Source organism: Convolutriloba macropyga, chromosome 11 (genome assembly GCF_964194025.1).
Source record: "Convolutriloba macropyga chromosome 11, txConMacr16.3, whole genome shotgun sequence".
Taxonomy (NCBI): domain Eukaryota; kingdom Metazoa; phylum Xenacoelomorpha; order Acoela; family Convolutidae; genus Convolutriloba; species Convolutriloba macropyga.
The window spans coordinates 56121483-56141482 of NC_134478.1; the positions used below are offsets into that span (position 1 = coordinate 56121483).

Genomic DNA, 20000 nt, shown 5'->3' on the forward strand with positions numbered 1-20000 from the left:
TGGAAAAGGCGGTTGTAGCAGGAGTAATCGGATAGATTGTGAGGCATGCAAATATTGGTGTATTGTAAAGTGTGAACAAATTACCTATGAACAATAACAAATCAAACAAAATGTTTTCATATTTTTTCCGAATGCTTCAACACAAATTCCACAGAATATCATAAAGAACATTTTCGAATGATTTGTTGATTAAATAAATTGCGCAAAGAACAAAAATTTGGAACTCTCCTTATAAAAAACGATTGAGCGGAAAAAGCAAGTTTTTCTGTTTTGTAGGTTTAAGTATAAGATGACAACAGTTTTTAAACTGAATCAAATTTGAATCAATAAACGACGGGCGTAGTCTCAAACTACAGCAGCTGTGCGTGAAAATTAGGCAAATATTTTTGAATGTAGAATCCAAACTACACTACTGGAGGAAGAATTTGGGGAAGTTTGATATGATTCTAAAATCGATACAAAATTTTTGGCAGACGATCGAAAATTTCATCGATCAATTGTGCAAAAAATTTTAACTCCAACTGAGAACAGTTGGAGTTGAAAGATTTTGCACAATTGTTCGGATGACATTTTGTTGAACAACCGAAAAGCAAAAACAAAAAGAGTTGGTTAAAAAACTGAAAAGCCTAAAGACTAAAAGCCTGCAGTATTATAAATAATAACAAAAAACCAGCGGCAATTGCCAACTGTTTTCTGGGGCCATACGAAAAGTTTGTTGCCCTCACCTATATTTGTATTTGAGACTGGTATAAAATCCAAAACACCATAAATCTTCGTTGATCTTAAAATTGTCCAACTAAAGGCCAAAAAAGACGCAAATTGGCAGATTTTAAGATTTCTTCAAAAATGTCAGTCTTTTTAAATCGTTTTAAATCATTATATGCGATTTATATTATAATCTGTAAGTGTTCAAACCTTTTTGCAAGATGAAGGAATAGAATTGTGAAGCGGTTTTTTTGTTCAGTCAAATATTCAGTTTTTCTTTTCGCACTGTAGAAGAAAATAGAAGAAATTTTTGATGGCACCTGAAGGCAACCTCCATTTTACAAATTGCAGGTAGAAAAAAGAGAAACAGTGATTAACAGTTTTAGGTGAAGGGCCTGGCTAACCCAAAAAATCTATAAATGATATACAAATGAAACTAAAGGATTACAAAAATATATCAGAGTACACAATTTTTTTAAAAGCAAAAGGATGCAAAATTTATTTATAACTTTACAAAAAAATGATTCCAAAAGCAAAATAATTAGAAAACAGTATTTCTAATGTTCTCTCCTGATTACTAGATATTGTAAACTTTTACTCCTTTTATTACTATAGAATTGTTTATATCATTCTTGTTATAAGAATGAAGAAAGAGTCAGACCAAAAGTTCCATTGAAAAAAACTAAATTGTTCAATAGTTTTTGGTCATTGCGCTCAACTTGAAACCCAAATTCCCATGGAATTTTATTTGCTTAGGATTTTACAGAATTGAAAAGAATTTTGTTGATAATTTCTGTTTGATTCAGTGACTTTCAATTTTGGGCGCTCCAATAGTTTTAAAGATAGTAAAAGTGTAATACAGCGAAGCTGATGACAAAGTGCGAGGAACTTGGCAGAGTTCTTTCGCTTTCAAAATACTCATCACACTATTTATTCAGAAAATTAGACAAAATGTTTTTTTTGAGATATTATGATTTTCCTATATGCTAAATATGCACTTCGTGAACTGTTCGTTTAGGCATTATTAAATACTATGTGTGTAAATCTATGCCCAAGTCTACAACCTCATTTGAAAACTTAATTCTCTCTTCTTGAAAAACCTTTGTCGAGCCTGGCATTTTTTGAAGCAAGATCGAAGGAGACATAAACTCTTAGGACTGGCAAAAATCAGTTTCTTTATTGTTTATTTATCTTTATTTTTTCGGATGGTTTGAGAGAATACCAAGTTCGACCCTTCCTCTGCCAGATATCAGAAAAGAGAATATGGGAATTGATTTTATCTGATTTCCTATAGGGACCATCTTTACGTTTTTCGTTATAACGTGAAAACGTGTTATGTTCTTTTATCACGCTAGGACCCCTTTTTGGTAAATAATTGCATACAGTATACGAAAATCATTTTCTTCGGGTAACTAAGGATTTTTTTCGTTAATCGTTTGCTGAAATGAACATTCTGTTTTTTCTCGGTCCAAAATTTGGACAAAAATGAAAAAGGATTTTCAACTCTATGCCCCTCTTCTCAACTGCTGTTTGTTTGACATTAAAAGGCTCTTTGTACAACCGGTCTTTACTTGTTTATAGCATTAAATTACAGAAGACATCAATGCGAAACACCAGTGTGAATTAATTGCTAGATAAAAAAAACGTCAAACCTTCAGAGAGACAAATGTTTGAAAGTTAATATCGTATCTTTTCTTTGTCACGTAACGTAATTACTATAAAAAAAATTTTGGCGTGAATTGTTTGAAATGAAATTCATAATCATTTTGATTTGACACACCTAAATAAATATCAACTTTAAGGAAACGTCTTTCCGAACAGACAATTTTGTCATAATCTTTTATTTTTACAATTCATGATTTCTTTCATTCTGTAAACTTTTTGTGAAAAACTTCCAACTGCATTTTGAAAAAATCAGATTGTTAAAGATTTCATTAGTTTAATTTGTTTCAAACCGGGGAAAAAACAGAGACATTTTCATTTCTAAAAAGTGATTCCAATATTATAGATGTGATCTTGAGATATCTATCTAATCATTACGATCATTTCCGGTCAATTAATTGTTTGCTGTTTCTAGCGTGTAAGCAGCCATTTTCTGCTCTCAGCGGCCATTGGTTAAAAAATTGTCAAGCCGCTAAGCTAAATTTTGTTTGCTGCGAAATATTGCAAAAAAAGCTGTTTACTGTTAATGTTAAACAAAAGCTGTTGTTTTTGCTGGTAATGTTATATAAAAATGGGGGTTCTAAATTTTTTAAGAATTATATTTGAAGAAATTAAGCTCAAAAATGTTTTAAAATAACCTTCGGAAAAATAATAGTCTTTCCCTACCTGAGCAAAAAAAACTTTTGGACAAACTTTGAGATGTATGCTGAAATATTCTGTGCAGTACGCAATATATCTGAAGAGTTTATGAAGTTTCCGAACAGTTTGTTTGAGATACTACACACTGGGACACCAGAGTCGGATAGTCTGGGCAGCAAAGAAAATAGCCTGCTCAGTTAGTCTAATTGTTGTGACAAATTTATTGAAAATTTATTTTATGATCAACGGAAAAATAAGCAAAAATTTGCAGACTGGACATGGACTGCATAAAGAAATTTATCATCTTGTGGGATGTGACAACCAGGATGAAGACGGAAAGTTTGTGGTGTTATCAAGAGCCTTCATCCCCGAAAGAATTCCGAAAGAGTTCACGGACGGTCCGTTTCATTGGGGGTTCTGTGCGTCCGAGAAGCTTGCTCAAATGACATCCCCGCAGAACATTCCTCCGTTTGGTCAAGGCATCTTTGAGGCAGATGCAATTGAGCAACGAGGACAGCGGGACAACATTCACATAAAAGGTGTTCCCGTACCAAGCAGCACTTGGCCACCGCCAAACGATGTAGCATTCCCTTATCGAGGATGGCGAAATATCAATGTGTTCCATCAGTTGACAAATCGAAGCGGAGGAATCCGTATAAATAAAACCACAGTCGAAGACGGCACAAAAAGTCGATTAGATGAAAGGAAAAAGAAGAGAATAACAGAAAAACTCTGTAAATTAATGGTAAGTGTATTCAGAACCTTTCTTTTGGGTCTTCGGAGTCTCTCAATTGCTATGTCTGAATTCTCAATTGAAGAAAAATTGATCTTACATGATACTAACGATAAAAATAAGTGTATTAAAATTTGTATGAAGTTTAATTATAATTTCCAAACATTGTGATTGATGCATTTTGTGTTTGTTCTTTTTAAATGGAGATCTTCGTTCAATTCTTAAGCGCATAATGAGACCAGAGCTAAGTATCATTTCATTTTTCACTTCAGAATTCGCTCAAGTAACAAAAACTTCGATGATCTAACCTGTTTTTGTCTCATAGTCAACTACTGTCATCAATCTTCCGTACCAACAAAAACTTTTTCAATCGCTGAACTACATCTGCTTGAATTTTACAATTGAAAAGAACCATAAAAATTTAGTTACGATGGTTCATACAACGCTGAGAGAGAAACTGTTATCGCTGAATAGAGCAATAAACATCATTTTACTAGAGTGAACTCTAACTCAACCTTTTTCTGTGGATGTGTCTATAACTCACCTTCTAATTCTATATTTGGGTTCATTGACGATACGAATGATATCCTAGGAGAAGTGAAGGTTGAACTTTTGAAAAAACATAATTTTGCTGAACAGTATCGAAAAATTCTACTTGACCGCGGCTTTGGTCTTAATAATTATGAAAACAACCAGCTTCAGAGATACATCAGTGTTTTTACTTGAACATTCAACTTGTTGTCCTCATTTTTTTCCATCAAATGTTAATTCGCTATCTATATTAGACCGTTTCCGTGCACACCAACAAAGCAAATAATTTTTCAGAAACGAATTAGCTTCCTAACTTGCAACAATAAGCGCCAGAAAATGTTGTACGAACTGATTTGCCAAATGCAGAACTGCGGAAGATTTGAACTCGATGTTCCTGAACTTAACTAACTGCATCGGTGCTATACCATGGGCAGGTTCACTGTAAACGAAAGTCTTAAAATTAATCAAAAAGTACAATGGCTCAATTCAAAAACCAAAAATTTTGTCATCAGGAGGAATAATTTCTTCAGAAGATCACCAAATGAAGCTGGATGCCTAAAACGTTTCAGAAATGCAGGGCTCTATAGCAACAAATATGATCAAGGGTTCTAAAGAGTGTTCTATACTAGGCACTTCCAACAGACGTTTGCATGTAAACCACACCTTCTTCACGTTGTTGGAAAGGTTTTTCATTCGAAGCAACAAAGTACAAAGAAAGTACAATTGTTCTCAAGAATAATTTGCAAATATTGAAATATATCTTGTTGCTGAAGGAGAAAGCCAAGCAAGAACAAATTTTTCCCAGAAAATGAGAACTCGTGAATGAGAAATAATTTTGATGCCTGTAACTGAACACGAAAATAGTACTACTGTAGTGAAGCTGAAAAGAAATCAACTGGCCTAGATAGTTTATCAGTCCAATTAGTAAAAAATCATTTTGCCTGCATTTTTTCATCATCTCACACATCTGATGAATGAATTTTAAGTTCTGTCTGTGTTCAGCAATTATTTTAATGAAAAAAACAAGGTTCAACTGATTGTTTTTGTCATGGATAAATTATTACATAATTTCTCTCTGAATAAATTGGATTGAGTTTGAAAGAAAATAAATTTCTAGATTGCTTTTGGATAAATTTTAATGTAGTTAGTCACTGAAAAATAACAGAATTGCTGTTTGTAGAAGTTGACAAAAAGATGTTGTTGGAGAAATGGAATTTCGTAAAACAGTTGGATTATTTGCAATGCTGAATATATTCGCTGAATTTATTAGTTGAATTGATTCGGTCTCTGCACGGAACCAGCATCTGAAAATTATAAACAATAATTTTATCTATAGAGAAAGAGAAACGCAAAATGATGACGGGAATAGCAGAGATGTTAAAGCTGTTTATGTTAAAAGACGGAAAACAAAAATAAGAATGGGTGATAAAGAAGGACCTTTGCAAGGCAACGTTGTGAGTTCGTTAAAAAACAAACTCGGGTTTCATTTATGTCATAGATAATAGAAAGTGTCTCTTTTTACAGACGAAATTTGGCCTGGCGTGGATCTCGGAAATACGACGATTCAATTATAGCCCAAAATGTCTTTCAGACTAGACGAATAATTATCACTCCTTTCTTTCGTCTGAAATTATGCAAATTACCAATGTTACGCATAAAAATTTATATGTCGAAATTTCAAAAAGCAAAGGCAAATATCTTTTCATTGCATAAAGTCAAGATGTGATTCAAACTCTAAATCAATTCGAAAGTTTAGATCAATTGAATAGTTTTATTATTACCTCTAGAACAAAAACAATTTCCTCGCAGATACCTACTTTAGATTTGAACCAGTTTTAGAATTTTCCATAAAATTAAATTTTTCATAATGAGAAAAAAACATTTAAATGGCAGCGGACGCTGCAGCAGCAACTGCAATTGCATTGGCTATCTGAGGTGTAGCACCTGCTTCATTGCCACAGATAGCCTCTAACTTTTTTGTGGTGGCCCTTTTGAGGACTTTAGTATTTTTCTAGAGCAATTAGAGAGCTCAATTGAACTTGCACAAGTACCAGCAGTTGGACGCGTTAGTCATCTTGAAAAACACCTCCAAAACGGTGCAATTTTTTCCCTAAATTACCTGACACTGAACGCAACACGCTGACTATGGTGCTTGCAAGTCTTGATACTTGGTATCTCAGTTCAAATAGCGTAGAATTGTACAAAGTGAAACTTCGGGATATTAAAAATTAAAATATCCAAAGAAACTCCACAGGATTTTCTTACTGATTTGACCCAATTAGCAAATATGGCTTCTGCTAATTCTCACGGTGATGATTTTTCATATGGGAGAACAGGTAGAATTCTAAACGCTTTTATTAGAGGTATGCGGGCGCATATACGCATCAAACTTTGAATACAACCGGACACAACTGCGATTATTGATATCTGCTCCTCTGTTTCAACTTGATTGGTTTCGAAAAGCATTCTTACCGATGAAGAAACTAGCACAACTGGATTTGACGCTCTAACACAGCATCCATCATCAAGCAATCTCACAGCAGCTTTTAACAATATGACAAGAGCTACTGACAATTGGCAACACGCTGACGAGGTCTAAGTAAACAAATGAGCCGGATGAAATTAAGTGTGAAAAACGGTAGACAGAAAATAGACAATAGTAAGAAGAGAAGAATATATCATATTGGGCAACGCAACTGCCTTCAACCATTAAACAGACAAAGTTTTCCAAATAGGCAACATCAAAAAAGTGGTGATTATTATCAAACACGGTTCAGAGGAAGATTCCTGAACAGAAGGCATAGAGTTCGATTCAAAGAAACTATATGTCAAACATGTGGACCTCACGGTCACGTTCAGAACCAATGTTGATTTAAAACTCCGCCGCAAAGAGGTAGAAATGTACCTTTCGTAACAACGAAGTCAAATAACTAAAAATACAGCAGCCTTTTTCAAAGGCACTTACAAATAATACAGCTTTTTCTTTGTCAAATTTTGTTATCATCTTTTCAATGTGCCTCTACACTAATAAGGTAATACCTTCAAAACCCTTATTGACACAGGTGCTTTTTCTAGTACCATTTCCTGAACTCAGGTACAAAATCAAAAGTTGCAGTCCAGCGAGTATCAAAGTCCTTGACACTTCGGATCCACCTGAAGACAGAGTTTTTGATGGTCAAAAAATCAATGTTTGTGGAAAATTAAAACTTTGCATTCTATTGGGATTGAATAATTAGAAGGAAGGTTTGTTTATTTCAGTCTGATGAGCTCAACAATTTGGAGCAAACCAGATTTTGCAAAAACGATTGTATATTTTATCCCGCAGAAAAATTACCAATAGCTACCATATTTTACATTGCTAATCAATAAATTAAATCCTAAAAACAATAATTGAAGTCAAATTAACTTCGTACTTGAAACTGTTAGTAAAAGCGTTTTGAGGCCAAATCAACAACCAATTATATAAGTGCTAATAGCGAAACCTGATGGCAGGTTTAAGCTTACGTACGGACCAAAAGACCCCTCATTACTGTTTTAAAGGAAGAAAAGTTTCCGTGGAATGTCTTTATTGATTCAGCTAGATGAAAATCTAAGAAAAACTGTTAGAGTTTTTAATCTGAATCCATATCCGGTTACTATTTCGACAAAAATCGAGACGTTAAATTTCTAATTATGACTACAGCTCCAACAACTAATGTTAATTCAATTCATCCATGCCTTTTATCTTCAATCACAGACTTTTTATCAGAAAAAGATTTCCAAAAACACAAAAATTCTGTGATGCAACAAATTTGGATGCCAGGAGACCAATTTTGTTTTCCAAAACCAGAATTTGCTCCAATGGTGATAATCTTACCATGAGCTTGGAAAACAATCGATGATATATTGAAAAAACTCAAAGAGCATGAACAACTTGATTCAACATTGGATGCTGAGCACTGAAGCAATTTTTCAATGAAATTCAATTATAAGAAATCACAATTTACTAAAAATGAACATTAAAAAATGGAAAATCTTTCTTGGTTCATTTTTTTTTATTTTTTTTGGACACAGTTTGAAATTATGCAAAATTACAGATTATTTGGTGAAGTTGACTACAGATGATGATCGTCCTATATACTCATCAACTTCTAACACCCCAAAAAATATTTGGGGTGAAATTTTAGCTGAATTAAATTTCATGGATTACTATGGTATTATCATAACACTTCTGTTTTTGAAATACTGTTCATCAATTTTTGTCCAAATGAAATCTTCGGCAAAAGTGGGAATTCTGATTGAGTTATGACAAATTATGTCATTTACTGCGTTATGACTATAAGAATAATCAGTTCCTTATACCTACAATGGCAGACGCAACTGCACATCTTGCTGGAAAGTGAATTTTTGCAAAAATGGACTGTAGTTTAGCCTTTTTTCAATGAATAGTACTGACGAATTGAGTATGCAAATTTGTCGTTTATTTTTATTGGACGAACTTTTGCATTCAGACAATTAGCGCATGGTCTAAACCGCTCACCAACAGATTTAGCTCTTGTGTAAGCAAACGCCTACAACCTTGTGTGGCAAGTGACAAAGGTTTTGTATGCTTTGATGACTTTGGTAGTTGAGCAACAGATAGGGAAGCATTAATTGACAACCTTAAACGTACTTTAAGTGTATTCTAAACTTATGTTTCAAGTTGTCAATTGACAAATATAGGTTCAGAATACCAAAAATACAGTCTCTTGGTCATACAACTTCAGCAGATGGAATATCTCCGGAATGTCTATGGAATAAACCAAAAATGAAAAATTTTTTCAGTTATTTAAACTGTCCAAAACGCTGAAAAAAGTTCGACGTTGTATTGGCTTGATGCAATACTTTTTTGAAGTTCATTCCAAATCTCGCAATGAATTACATCTTTTATTTTAAATGTTGCTTAAAGAATCTTTAAATGTTGCTTAAAGCTTTCTGATTACTAATAAACACAAAGTTAGTCTGTCAAAATTTAAAACTGATTTAGACAAAGCGTGCAGACCATCTTTGAAAATGGCTAAACCGCATTGCCTATTCTGATTTGTGTGTGATGCAAGTTTATATGCTGCTGGGTTCATATTATTTATAGAAGAGCCCCATGATAGCTCAACGGCGAAAAGCAAAACATATGCACCGTTAGCTTTTGCCTCACGTTTGTTTTCAACAGCGCAGTTGAAGCATTCAATTGAAGCAAAAATTTTCTTCGGCATTCAGCTAGCATTTTATGATAAAACCATTACAGTATTGTCTGATAATAAACGTGTTACCCGTTTCTTCCAATCTAAAAAATGGCAGAAACCTTTGGGATTCTGTTTTTTTATGTTCTTTCAATTAATTTTTTCCTGGGGCATATATCTGGATAGGCAAATGCTGCAGCAGACTATATATCACGTTTTTATCTGAATCCTGATACAAAACTGAAGGAAACCATTCGATATCGAGATAGAGGTCTTGGCAAATAAACCACATAATGCTTTAAATTGTCTGGAACCAGACTTTATAATACCAACATTTACCATTGGAACTGTATAAAATTTTGTTGACATTCAAGTTAGGGAATTTACACGGCTGAAAGAACTCAGCATAAATACTTTCTTTGAGTTAATTTCCATTGATTTCGACAATTCAACTATTAAATTAATTTGGTAGACAAAAAAGACACAACAGAAACCGTTCGAAAGACGAAAGACGTTCAAGAAGTTCTGCATTGACTGAATAACAATAAATGGCCAAACGTGAGCACAGTTCATACAACTTACAGAAACTTCATAAACATTTTAATCGATTTATGGTTGATAATGGTCTATTGCGCAAAAAGATCTTTGACAATACTGGTAAAAACTACATAAAGCAAATTGTGGTACCAAAGACTAACCGATTTCATTTATAGAATAGATAACTATAAAATAAAAGTTCCTTTTGTACTACAAAAGACGATGCGTTAATTTGAACGAAATTATTATCTCCCCAGCTTCACAGATTTTCTCATTCAATACATTAACAACTATCTGACTTGTCTTCATGCAAAATTTCAAAAACACCAAGTACTACAAATGCAATTTTATTTTCAAGTTATTTCCAGTAAGTTCAAATGCAAGAATACAGCAAATATGTTACAAAATGACATAATGGAACCATTACCAAAACCTGGAGGTTTGTCATACATACTAACAGGAATGGACATGTCTAGTAAGTATAGTTTTGCCCAGACACTCACTTTAGTTCTGCCGAAACATTATAAAGGTTTGTAATGCAACGGTTTATGTGGTATTCATAAAACCCACTCTGGTATTAACTGACAAAGGTACTGAACTTACTTCAAAAACCCCAAAGGAACTTTCAATATTTCTTGAATTCCGGTTAGAGCATGCAACGCTGAAACAAGAAACGTGCGCAAACTATAGTGGTGGTAGTTGTAGTAGTTGTAGCAGTAGTAGTAGTAGTAGTAGTAGTAGTAGTAGTAGTGGTAGTAGTAATAGTAGTAGTAGTGGCAGTAGTAGTAGTAGTAGTAGTAGTAGTAGAAGTAGTAGTAGTAGTAGTAGTAGTAGTAGTAGTAGTAGTAGTAGTAGTAGTAGCAGTAGTAGTAGTAGTAGTAGTAGTAGTAGTAGTAGTAGCCTTTTCTGAATTTGGGCAATTTCTTCGACCATTTTCAGAATAGCCGTGAAAAACACTTTACCCAAATTAAGAAGACCATTTTACGAAAAACTTCCGCCTCCCAAATTCAGAAGAGGGTTGCCCAAATTCAGAAATGGATTTTTTGACCAATTTCGGAATTGGCCCGGTGCCCATTTTCCTACTCCACTCCTACTACTCCTTGGAATTTGGGTAAGTGTTATGGGGATGATGGCCGAATCAGAAATTGGGCTAAAAAGGGTTGTGAAACTACGACAAAAGAAAGACACTTCTCATTTTCAAGACTTTCAAAAGTTTAATGATTAAAATGCAAAAATTCGACCAGAAATTTAACAAACACCAAACACGAAAAAAAATTCGCCCAAATTTATGTGGCAGTGCAGGTCAATTGTTAAACATAACAGGCATAACTTTGACAAACAGCTATAACAAACATGTCTTTCCTCTATTTAAATCGAAGCAGTCGGCAGCAGTTGTGAAGCTAGGAAATGACTTCCTCGTGATGTATCTGTCCACGTAGGTCGAATTCTAAGATTATGTTGGGCATTCTCTCGAGCAAGCTTCTCATCGTGTTTTGGTCTTTCAGATTGTGCTAATGATGTTTTCATGGGTTATTTGGCGTGTTTTGCGTTTATTTTCAAATCAGTGAAGTCGTTTCCTAAAGATGAACGCATTCAGATCTTGCTAGAATATTTTGAGATGATTCAAAACTTGCAAGATACTTGCTGCAATCTTGCAAGATATCAACGCAAGAAAACAAGTAAAATGAATTTAAAAACACTCTAGAAAACTTTTTTGAGACACAATATCGCTAATAAAAACAAGTTACCAAATTGATAATCAAGAGAAATTTTTTTAATCCAGATTCAAAATCTTGCGAGAATCTGGCAACAATCTTGAGAATTTTTAATTTCTGGCAAACTTTTTTTGATTATTATTAACTGTTTGCACTATATCACTGTTTTATCTCAAACATTTTGGCTTTCCAGGAAAACGAATGGCCTTGAGAGAAGATCGGCTAACCGCCAGTTTCCTCCAAATGTCAATTTTTTGCACCGAAACTCAGTTTCACTTGATAAATTGCCTACTTTTAGAAAAAAATGATTTGCAAAAAACATTAAAAAAATCCCCAGTGGGCCATTTGGCCCACTGGGGTTTTTTTTTGACCCCTCATCCCAAACCTCTTTTGCGTGCGTCATTTTGCGCTAATAAAAAATTCCAGGCGTATTACGGAAAGACAGCCGTATTTCGTTTTGACGTGGAGAGCCGTGAAAAAAAATATTGTTCCTAATAAAAAAACAACTAAAAAAACAACGTTTTTTGCGCTTTTTTGGAAGTTCTGGCCGCAATTGGATTAGTCTTTTATTTGTGAGTTTCAAGTGTTTTGTTACATTACCGTTTCATGCATTTGGCGATTTGTAAAGTTACTCTTTTCACAAAAGTTTTCGAAAAATTTTTCGATGAGATCCTTTTTTGAAGAACTGTTTGCACTATATCACTGTTTTATCTCAAACATTTTGGCTTTCCAGGAAAAGAAATGGCCTTGAGAGAAGATGTGCTAACCACCAGTTTCCTCCAAATGTCAAATTTTTGCACCGAAACTCAGTTTCACTTGATAAATTGCCTACTTTTAGAAAAAAATGATTTGCAAAAAACATTAAAAAAATCCCCAGTGGGCCATTTGGCCCACTGGGGATTTTTTTTTGACCCCTCATCCCAAACCTCTTTTGCGTGCGTCATTTTGCGCTAATAAAAAATTCCAGGCGTATTACGGAAAGACAGCCGTATTTCGTTCTGACGTGGAGAGCCGTGAAAAAAAATATTGTTCCTATTAAAAAAACAATGTTTTTTGCGTTGTTTTGGAAGTTCTGGCTGCAATTGGACTAGTCTGTTATTTGTGATTTTCAAGTGTTTTGTTACATTAGCGTTTCATGCATTTGGCGATTTGTAAAGTTACTCTTTTCACAAAAGTTTTCGAAAAATTTTTCAATGAGATCCTTTTTTGAAGAACTGTTTGCACGATATCACTGTTTTATCTCAAATATTTTGGCTTTCCAGGAAAAGAAATGGCCTTGAGAGAAGACGTGCCAACCGCCAGTTTCCTCCAAATGTCAAATTTTTGCACCGAAACTCAGTTTCACTTGATAAATTGCCTACTTTTAGAAAAAAATGATTTGCAAAAAACATTAAAAAAATCCCCAGTGGGCCATTTGGCCCACTGGGGATTTTTTTTGACCCCTCATCCCAAACCTCTTTTGCGTGCGTCATTTTGCGCTAATAAAAAATTCCAGGCGTATTACGGAAAGACAGCCGTATTTCGTTTTGACGTGGAGAGCCGTGAAAAAAAATATTGTTCCTATTAAAAAACAACTAAAAAACAACGTTTTTTGCGTTTTTTTGGAAGTTCCGGCTGCAATTGGATTAGTCTGTTATTTGTGAGTTTCAAGTGTTTTGTTACATTAGCGTTTCATGCATTTGGCGATTTGTAAAAACACTCTTTTCACAAAAGTTTTCGAAAAATTTTTCAATGAGATCCTTTTTTGAAGAACTGTTTGCACGATATCACTGTTTTATCTCAAACATTTTGGCTTTCCAGGAAAAGAAATGGCCTTGAGAGAAGATCGGCTAACCGCCAGTTTCCTCCAAATGTCAAATTTTCGCACCGAAACTCAGTTTCACTTGATAAATTGCCTACTTTTAGAAAAAAATGATTTGCAAAAAACATTAAAAAAATCCCCAGTGGGCCATTTGGCCCACTGGGGATTTTTTTTGACCCCTCATCCCAAACCTCTTTTGCGTGCGTCATTTTGCGCTAATAAAAAATTCCAGGCGTATTACGGAAAGACAGCCGTATTTCGTTTTGACGTGGAGAGCCGTGAAAAAAAATATTGTTCCTAATAAAAAAACAACTAAAAAAACAACGTTTTTTGCGTTTTTTTGGAAGTTCTGGCCGCTATTGGATTAGTCTTTTATTTGTGAGTTTCAAGTGTTTTGTTACATTAGCGTTTCATGCATTTGGCGATTTGTAAAGTTACTCTTTTCACAAAAGTTTTCGAAAAATTTTTCGATGAGATCCTTTTTTGAAGAACTGTTTGCACTATATCACTGTTTTATCTCAAACATTTTGGCTTTCCAGGAAAACGAATGGCCTTGAGAGAAGATCGGCTAACCGCCAGTTTCCTCCAAATGTCAAATTTTTGCACCGAAACTCAGTTTCACTTTATAAATTGCCTACTTTTGGAAAAAAATGATTTGCAAAAAACATTAAAAAAATCCCCAGTGGGCCATTTGGCCCACTGGGGATTTTTTTTGACCCCTCATCCCAAACCTCTTTTGCGTGCGTCATTTTGCGCTAATAAAAAAGATTCCAGGCGTATTACGGAAAGACAGCCGTATTTCGTTTTGACGTGGAGAGCCGTGAAAAAAAATATTGTTCCTATTAAAAAAACAACTAAAAAACAACGTTTTTTGCGTTTTTTTTGGAAGTTCCGGCTGCAATTGGATTAGTCTGTTATTTGTGAGTTTCAAGTGTTTTGTTACATTAGCGTTTCATGCATTTGGCGATTTGTAAAAACACTCTTTTCACAAAAGTTTTCGAAAAATTTTTCAATGAGATCCTTTTTTGAAGAACTGTTTGCACGATATCACTGTTTTATCTCAAACATTTTGGCTTTCCAGGAAAAGAAATGGCCTTGAGAGAAGATGTCCTAACCGCCAGTTTCCTCCAAATGTCAAATTTTTGCGCCGAAACTCAGTTTCACTTGATAAATTGCCTACTTTTAGAAAAAAATGATTTGCAAAAAACCTTAAAAAAATCCCCAGTGGGCCATTTGGCCCACTGGGGTTTTTTTTGACCCCTCATCCCAAACCTCTTTTGCGTGCGTCATTTTGCGCTAATAAAAAATTCCAGGCGTATTACGGAAAGACAGCCGTATTTCGTTCTGACGTGGAGAGCCGTGAAAAAAAATATTGTTCCTATTAAAAAAAACAATGTTTTTTGCGTTGTTTTGGAAGTTCTGGCTGCAATTGGACTAGTCTGTTATTTGTGAGTTTCAAGTGTTTTGTTACATTAGCGTTTCATGCATTTGGCGATTTGTAAAAACACTCTTTTCACAAAAGTTTTCGAAAAATTTTTCAATGAGATCCTTTTTTGAAGAACTGTTTGCACGATATCACTGTTTTATCTCAAACATTTTGGCTTTCCAGGAAAAGAAATGGCCTTGAGAGAAGATGTGCTAACCGCCAGTTTCCTCCAAATGTCAAATTTTTGCACCGAAACTCAGTTTCACTTGATAAATTGCCTACTTTTAGAAAAAAAATTATTTGCAAAAAACATAAAAAAAATCCCCAGTGGGCCATTTGGCCCACTGGGGATTTTTTTTTGACCCCTCATCACAAACCTCTTTTGCGTGCGTCATTTTGCGCTAATAAAAAATTCCAGACTTTTTGCGGAAAAACATTGCTTTAGGGAGAAAAATACCTGGAGAAACGAATTTCAAGGATTCTATGTATTCTGTCATCCTGTGGTGTATAAATAGGCGTCCAATGAGTTAAAAATTGTATTTTTGAACTTCTTCAATGTGGGAGATTATATTAAAACAATAAATTTGCACTTTCTTTCTCTAAACTTTTGCTCTAGGAAGCAAAAATACCTGGAGAAACGAAATATTTTCAAGTTTTCTATCTATTCTGTCATCCTGAGGGTATTTTTGACCAATTTTAAGATCGACATTATTGCAGTATATAAATTTTTGAAGTTTTTTTGTATTGAAAATTGGGCGAAGATAATAAAACAGGCATTTTTTGGCCGCTTTGAACATGAAACGCCTCTTTGAACGCTTAGGTCCAAAAAAGGCAAGATAGAACTAGTGATTGTTTTTTTTGAAAAGGTAACAAATATTGTTTTACATTGCTTCATATATAGCTCACTTTAAAGCTCATAAAATAGGACTTGCAGCCATTTTTTTTACTTTTATGAATAAAAGCCTCAAGGGTACCTAAATTGGCATCAAACATAAAAGAAAAATCGAGTCGTTTATGACTTGGTAAATATTGGCTAAGTCTACCCACTTTTTTTAATAGTACAATAGCTCTATATAAAGTTTCGAAAAGATCTTGTTTACAAAATTGCGCGATGATAATATAACATGCGTTTTTTGACCACTTTGACCATGAAACGACCTTTTGAACGCTTAGGCCCAAAATAGACAAGATTCGATGTTTGTTTGTTTTACTCAGAACGTAACAAATATTAGCTCAATTTGCGTTCTTTATAGCTCATTTTAATGCATTTTAGATAGGCTTTGCAGTCGTATGTTTTATTTTTTGTAAACGATTGCTTCAAGGGTACCTAAAGTGGCTTCAAAGATAAAAGAAAAATCGAAGCTATTATGACTTGGTAAATAGTGGCTGAGTCCGCCCACTTTTAAGACTGGTACAATAACCCTATATAAAGCTTTGAAAAGCTCTTGTGTAGACAATTGCGCAAGGAAAAAGAAACAGGCACTTTTTGACCGTTTAGGTGCGTTTATGTCTCCTAGAAGCACTGGTCAGCGAGTTGAAATTTCGATTTGTATATGATGTAAAATTTCTCAACGAATAATCACTCAAGTGAATTGATATATAGTCCACTTTGAAGACAAGAATCCCTTTGTTGCAGCCATTAGCTAATTGGGATCGTAAGAGGGCTGTAAGTATCACTTTTTTTCTAAACTGTCATTTTTCGTGCTGATTTCTAAAAATTTTTGTAAAAAGTAAAGATATTGGATGTTAATTGAATAACTAACCAAATGAAACACATATCGTTGCAAAGCTCCTACATTGTAGTTGACGTGGACATATTTGTTTGTGTCCAATTTTTGCGTAGAAGATCTCAAGTACAGGATTGATTAGAGAAAAGCAAATTGAAATATTTTTGATTTATAGATTTGCAGTAAATGCGAATACTTATATAAAAGCAGAACCATTGGTCCATGTTTTTTTTTCAATGCCATTTGCGGACAAATCTGCTAAGATTATAAAAATTGCGCTTTTGGACCATTTAGGTACGTTTAGAGTACCTAGAGTATTTTTATATAAGCGGATTGGAATTGGAATAATTTTCCATACCCAAATTCAGAAAAATTTCGCTGATGCAATCAAAAGCTCTAAATATCACCAAAAACGTTTTTTACAGATTTTTTTTACTTTAGCCTCATCCCGGTAAAAATAAATACCTGATCGCTGCAAAAAAACGAGGCGTAGAACGAATTAAGTCAGTGTCAGTGATCATTCAAAAATGAAAAATTCTAGGACTTCCTTGCAGAAAAATTGTTTCAATTTGCCCCCTTCTAGAACTTGTAGGTCTGTTTTTTTAAGGAGACCATCACTGCATTACAGCAGCAATCATAGGCAGCTTTTTTTAAAAGTTAAATAACTATTGCTTTGAAATGGCCTCAAGTTTTCTGATGAACGGTCTGATTTCGAAATTGACATCAACACAACTTCTTAAAAAAAAAAACTGTCACTGGCATTTTTTTTATGGCCGCATTTGTCTCCGGCATGTGCCTAAAATCTCGACTTTCAAATGAGTTGTTTTAGTGGCAAATTCTCATGGGTTCAGGAGAAATGCTGAAGTGGCCAGACTAAGGGAAACTTCCGCCTCCCAAATTAAGAACGCTTTTTTTTCAACCCTTTTTTCTCAAAATCAATAAGATCATTTGTTTCAAAACTTTGCATATGAGTTTGTTGTACTAAAGGGAAGGCACATGCAAAATTTCAGGTTTCTATGATGATTTTTGCCAAATCACTTATTTTTGGATCCTTGGGTTTTGCAGGTGAGGTCTACTAGTACAAACCTGAATCAAAAGCTGAAAAAACGGTCGTTTCTAAAAAGACTACGCACTATCTTGCAAATACCAAATATGCTTTAAAGTACTCCGACAGGACACATATCAAAAAATTTTTGCAAAAGAACGTGTATTTGCGGAGAAAATGCATTTTCTGGATTTCGCAGTTTTTGTGGTGTTTGGCCGCTTTTGGTACCCTACTCCGCTCGGTTCATAAATCCTCGAATATTCAATTTAAAACCATCAATCAATTTGCTACGGATTGTGCGTGAGCCTTACTTTATTCAGAATGCAATTTTTTTGGAAAAATTGTGAGAAAAAGTCTAAAAAAATACCAAAATTTGCAAAAAAAAAATAATTTGAAAAATTTTCGATCAACTTAAAAATGGTCCTATGAACTGTTTTTTCGGGGCTTTTTTCGATTTTTGAGCTACAAATACGTTGACCTATCACGTTATGGCATGTGTTTTGGACCCGGAACGCGTTTTCATTGTTCGCGGGGGTATGCTAAATCCGTGGATTTGGTGGTCCAAATTCAGAAATGCCGTAGTAGTAGTAGTAGTATTAGTAGTAGTAGTAGTAGTAGTAGTGGTAGTAGTAGTAGTAGTAGTAGTAGTAATGGTAGTAGTAGTAGTAGTAGTAGCAGTAGTAGTAGTAGTAGTAGTAGTAGTAGTAGTAGTAGTAGTAGTAGTAGTAGTAGTAGTAGTAGTAGTAGTAGTAGTAGTAGTAGTAGTAGTAGTAGTGGGGGACAAAATCCAACCTCACCTCCACGTGGTGTCCCCTGGGGGTAGGTCATGTGCTGCGGCTCTACGCTCACATGGTCGAGCTAACGAGGCACTGGTCTTCTAGTTTGTGGCGCAACTAGTCGTATCTCAGCCTTCAAACACCAAAGCAATGAGTACAATCAACCATGGCCCCGAGTCCCGGGTAAGGGGTGCTAAGAATCTCCCGAGGAACCAACTCAGAATTGCAACTTTAAACGTCAGAACACTGACCCAAGCCGGATCTCTAGAGGCTTTGAAAATGGATCTGGCGCGATACAAGTTGGATATTCTGGGAGTGCAGGAGACGAGATTGCAGGAGCAAGAAATTGATCTCGGAGACCACAAGCTCTACCTGTCTGACTCGTGGTTGTCTGGTGTAAAGTCGAGACAAGGAGGAGTGGGCGTTGCTGTAAAGAAGTCATTGATAAACAGCATCGTAGAACAAGTGGCTCTAAGTGAACGTATTTGCTACGTCAAGTTCGCGGCTCAGAGGAGAGCCAATCTAGCTGTTGTTGTCTGCTACGCACCTACGAATGAAGCTAGTCTCCAAGAGAAGGATTTGTTTTGGAGTCAACTTTCAGACCTAGTTTCCAGTTTCAAACATAGGGAGCGTATTTGTGTCATCGGTGACCTCAATGCAGAGCCTGGACACCAGTTGAATGACACCATGAGCTGCAGAGGCCCGTTTGGAATGGGTGAAGAAAATGAAAACTCTGAAAAGTTGTTATCATTTTGCACTTCACACAAATTGCTCGTAGGTGGTACATGGTTCCAGCATCGACAAGTGCATCGGTACACCTCCAACCCTCCCGATCCGAGTTGTCGAAAAAAGATGCTGGATCACATTCTGTTTGCAGAGAGATACAGAGGATGTCTGACGAATGTGAGGTCCAGAAGAGGGAAAACCACAATTACCGATCACGAACTGGTCATTGCGGAAGTATCTATGAAACTTTTGTCTAAAAAGTCATGCTTCACGCCCAGAATCAGTTCTGCAAAGCTGCAAGATGAAACAACGCGTGACTTATTCACGCAGGAGGTCAAGTTACATCTTGATAAGAGCGGCGATTTCGAGAATACAGAGCAGTCTTAGGACAATTTTCGAAAAGCCCTGAACCAAGCAGCAGTGAAATGCCTCCTTCCGGACAAGCGAGTGAACAAACCTTGGATTTCTCCAGATTCTCTGGAACTTATCCGGAAACGAGCCGATCTACAGTTAGTTCACAAACTGCTGTAAGGAAGTCAGAAAAGCTCTACGTGCAGACAAACGGGCATGGCTTGAACGCAAAGGCCAAGAAGTGCAGAGCTTCGCGGACAGAGGCAACTTAACGAGATTGGATCCCGAAGAAGCAGCTGAAAGCTTGCCGATTGACCTGAGCCCAATTCTATTTGAAGAAGTGCTTGAAGCTGTCCGCAGGTTGAAGAATGGCAAGGCAAGTGGACCCGATAACATTTCCTGTGAGATGTTGAAAGCACACAAGGGTATTG

At 35.3% G+C, this 20000-nt stretch overlaps 1 protein-coding gene and 1 pseudogene across 2 annotated transcripts in view; both read right to left on the reverse strand.

The window, feature by feature from the left end:
- LOC142349456 (chromodomain-helicase-DNA-binding protein 1-like) overlaps nt 1-20000 on the reverse strand; it is a 369586-nt gene that overhangs the window by 146444 nt on the left and 203142 nt on the right. The gene's annotated exons all lie outside the window — the stretch shown is intronic.
- LOC142349454 (uncharacterized) overlaps nt 1-20000 on the reverse strand; it is an 83512-nt pseudogene that overhangs the window by 1489 nt on the left and 62023 nt on the right.